The following is a 4,422-nucleotide window of genomic DNA, read 5'->3' on the forward strand; positions in this document are numbered from 1 at the left end:
GATGTGGCTCAAGCAGTAGCGTGCTCGCCTGGCATGTGTAGGGCACTGGGTTTGATCCTCATAACCACATAAAAATAAAATCAAGATGTTGTGTCACCGAGAACTAAAAAATAAATATTAAAAAATTCTCTCTCTCTCAAAAAAAGAAAGAAATTGTGTGCACCTAAAACTAATAAAAAAATAAATATTAAAAAAAGAATAAAGCTTTCTTGAGCATTCAGTCTTTCTGTGGGTATCTACTTTCTTTACTTTGGGGAAAATACCTATGAGTCATAGGCAGATATATTTTTAATTTCAGAAGAAACTGCTAAACTTTTCCAAAATGATGATATTACTTTATGTACTTACCTACAATTTCTGTGCAATCCATTTGCTTTACACTCTTGCTGACCCTTCACTGGTATTCCTTTTTAATTTTAGCTTCACTGATGGAGGAAATAGTAGTATCATTGTGATTTTAAATTACATTTCACTAATGACTAAAGATATTTTTTGGGGGTGTTTATCTGCCATTTTTATATATTTATATGCAGATGTATGTATATAAATGTCTCTTCATATCTTTTGCCCATTTCTACCTGGATTGTTTATCTTCTCATTATTGGTTTTTAAGAATTCTTCATATGTCTGGATGCAAATTTTTTATTAGATATGTGTTTTGCTAATACTTTCTCCCAGTTTCTTACATCCCTTTTGTTTTTCTTGACAGTAATGGTCAAAGAGCAGACATTTTTAATTTTGATATTCAATTTATCCAGTTTCCTTTTTGTTCTTTAGATTTCTAAGTTCTGTTTTTAACTGACAAATAATAATTGTATATATTTATAGGAGACAATGTGATATTTTGATTTATGTTTATAATATGGAATGATTAAATCAGGCTCATTAGCAAATCCATCACCACACATCTTTATCTTTTTTTGGTGATGAAACACTTAAAATGTACTTTAGTGATTTTGAAATACTCGATGCATTATTATTTCTTTTAGCTACTATTATGCTTAATAGATCGCTAAACCTCATTCCTCCTATCTAACAAACTTTGTACCCTTTGATCAAAACCGCCCCCTCCCACATCTACCCCTCCCCACCTTCAATAATTATTATTCTACTTTCTACTCTATGAATTCAATGTTTTAGATTCCACATATGAGTGAGATCAAGCAGTATTTGCCTCATTGCACTTAGCATAATGTCCTCCAGGTTCATCTATGTTGTTGGAAATCATGGGATTTCCCACTTTTAAGGGAATACTTCCCAGTGGCTCCAGAGGCTGAGACAAGTGGGTCATGAGTTCTATGCCCTAATAATGCTTAGCAACTTAGCAAGTGGTAAGCAACTCAGGGAGACCCTGCCTCTAAATAAAATACAAAAGAAGGGCTGGGGATATCACTTGGTGGTTAAAGGCCCCTGGTACCAAAAAGAAAAATTCCTGGTACCAAAAGAGAAAAAAAAAATGGCTAGATACTTTTCCAATGTGTTCTTATGCCACATTTTCTTTTTCTTTTTTAAAAATATTTTTTGTTGCCAATGTTTATTTTTATGTGGTTCTGAGGATCGAACCCAGGGCCTCACATATGCCAGGCAAGTGCTCTACTACTGAGCCACACCCACAGTCCCCACATTTTCTTTATCCATCTATTTTTAAGATTCTCATACTTTTCAAGTCCAATTAAAAAATCTTTTTTGTGTGTGTGTTTCTTTACAGACTATTTATAATTCTAAGATTTAAGATATATGATCCATTTCTAATTAATTTTTGTATGGGACATAAAATAAGATTCCAGGTTCTTTTTAATTCCATGTAGACTTTCAAATTTTTTGAACGCCTTCTCTTTAAAAGACTATCTTCCTAGCCCTGCTTAATTACTTTGACCTCTTAAAAAATTAACTATTTGTGCATGTTTTAAAACATGCAAAATGAAAATTTTAAGTATATATTACATAGAAAGGGTTAAAATGAATATGGCTGAGTAACAAGAATATATGGTAACTGGTCCTTCCCCACTAGTTTCTGGAAGAAAAGCATTATTAGGGCATAGACTATAAAATGGCATACAAAGCAAAGATAGAAACAAAAAAAGGTTGCAAATTGTATTTCTAGCTGTCAAGACATTATTTTTGAGAGCTGATGTTATCTCTAATGACGAAACCAAAGCCAGCTATTAAACAGCCAGAATGCGATGGTAATTGAATACATGACCATTTCTCTTTTGGCACGTTCTTTGTTCTCCTCTTCTAGAAGATGCAGGCGTCTATTTAGTTTGATTATCTGTCGTCTTAATGAAGCTGCATCTACAGTAGTCACTTCATCCGAAGTTCCTTCAATTGCTGTATCTATATTTGAAATGTCATTCCTGATGTTGTCAGAATTGGAAGAGGTAGCAGAAGATCCGCTACCCAACATGGGTCTGTGATTTTGATCTAGCACATCGAAGATATGGTTTTAAGTCCTATGACTAGAAGACTGAATAAGTGACAAATGCCATGAGCAGAACCAAGATTAGCTCTATCTTCAGGTAACATCTGAACAGGACAGATGGGAGTCTGTTGTGTTGATGGTGTCACATTGGAATGATTTCTAACTATTCATTTCCATGAACAGCATATTCACTCATAGAGGACTCTCTTTTTAGTTCACTGCATGGATTTCTTCATTTTGAGGAGTTAGAGGTCTTTCTGAATCCAGAAATCTAGTGATCTTTCACTTAACATGAGAACATGAGGTGTAGTTGTAGTGCCAGAGGTTTAAAGGTAGTGGACTGAACAAGGTCAGGATCTGCTGGTCTTGAAAACGGAATGTCCTCATGGTTTCCTGCCATGACAACGTTCTCTGGAACACTAGCATTTGGAACTCCTTGGAATTCTTGTTACAGGTCAGCATTTGATGGTATTACCATTAATTTTTTCTAAGACCCTCATTTGCTGACTAATAACCTTGGTGTTTTCCATTTTGAACTGAATTTGACTAATTTCAGCCATCTTGGCAGCAGTGAAAACAAGGAAATGCTGCCCTGCTCACCAAATGTGTTCCAGGACTGCTTGCTATTTGACACTATCTGCTCCTGTACTTCCTATTAAATTCTTTAATTTGCTCCAGGGTACAGGAGTTAAATTTGGAGAAACTTTGTGCCCCTAGGGTCCCTAGGATGGGGCTGCATGTTCTCAGAGGTTACTGGCTGAGCACAGTTGGGTGCTGGGGCAAAGTGCCTCCTGGGTTAGCCTGTAGTAGACTAGGAGCTTGCTGCAAAACCTAAGTGAAAATGAGAACACATGTATTGCACACATATTGGATAAACTGCTGAAATGTCGGGAATTCATTGAGTCTGCATTGATGTTTAAGGTGATCGGTGATCATGAAATATTAGGTGAATTGATTTTCTTAAATCTGACACAAGAAGAGTTACATTTAGTTCCTTTAGATACTTTGCATTTTCATATAAATTTTAGAACCAGCTTTTTTATTTCTTTAAAACAATCTAGTGGAGTTTTGATTGAGATTACATAGAATCCATGAACTTTTGGGGACTATCCCTCTCTCCCACTTCACTCTTTATGACTGCTTTTTCTGGACTGTATAAGTTTTTGTTTCCCCTGGAATAATTTTCTTCTTCTTTTAAATTTTGCTTAGTTTTCTATGTACCTAGAAATATTTCACCCCCAAGATTCTTTTCCATCTCTAGCATCTAATTTGGTATTCTTTCTTTTTTTTTTTCAGAGAAATCTCTCCCATCATTTCTGATCTGCTTAAATATGGACAGCTTGCTCCATAGACCTTGCTGAACACCATCATCTTAGAAACTCCCCCATCACCATCTTAGATTTTATTTTATTTTGTTTTGCCTTCTTCTTGACTTGATTTTCCTATTTCCTTAGGTTTTCTTTTTTCTTAGTTCACTATCTTTTTTTGGTGACCACATCATTTAAACATTTCCCAAGAGCACATAGGAGGTAAAATTTTAGATTATATGTATCTTTATTTTGCCATCATACTTAACTCATAGTTTCACTGGCTGTAGAATTCTATGTTGGAAATGACTTTTTCTTTTGATGACATTGTTCCATTGTTTTGAAAAATGTTACTGGGTAAAATAAAATATCACAATAATCCACAATCCTTTATATAAAATCTGTTAATTCTTTTTTAAAATACTTATTCATTTATTTTTAGGTGTAGATGGACACAACACAATGCCTTTATTTTTATGTGGTGCTGAGAATCGAACCCAGGTCCCGCTTGTGCTAGGCGAGCGCTCTACTGCTGAGCCACAATCCCAGCCCCCAAATCTGTTAATTCTTGATGTTATTTTTTCCAACTCTTTCTCTCTGAAAAGATCTTTTTCTTTGTTCCAAGTGATTTAACACTCTGCCTTGTTGTGAATCTGTTTCCTTCTTTTGTGATGAGAGCTTTGAAGCTAGAGA

The 4,422-nt window shown here is 35.0% G+C and overlaps 1 pseudogene; it reads right to left on the reverse strand.

Annotated features, from left to right (window-relative positions):
• Nucleotides 1-2,140: 2,140 nt before the first annotated feature.
• LOC124076336 (mitochondrial fission factor-like) lies at nt 2,141-2,982 on the reverse strand (annotated as a pseudogene).
• Nucleotides 2,983-4,422: the final 1,440 nt, after the last annotated feature.

This window comes from Marmota monax, unplaced genomic scaffold (genome assembly GCF_021218885.2).
Source record: "Marmota monax isolate L192 unplaced genomic scaffold, Marmota_monax_Labrador192_F-V1.1 WCK01_AAM20220418_F8-fsc00225, whole genome shotgun sequence".
Taxonomy (NCBI): domain Eukaryota; kingdom Metazoa; phylum Chordata; class Mammalia; order Rodentia; family Sciuridae; genus Marmota; species Marmota monax.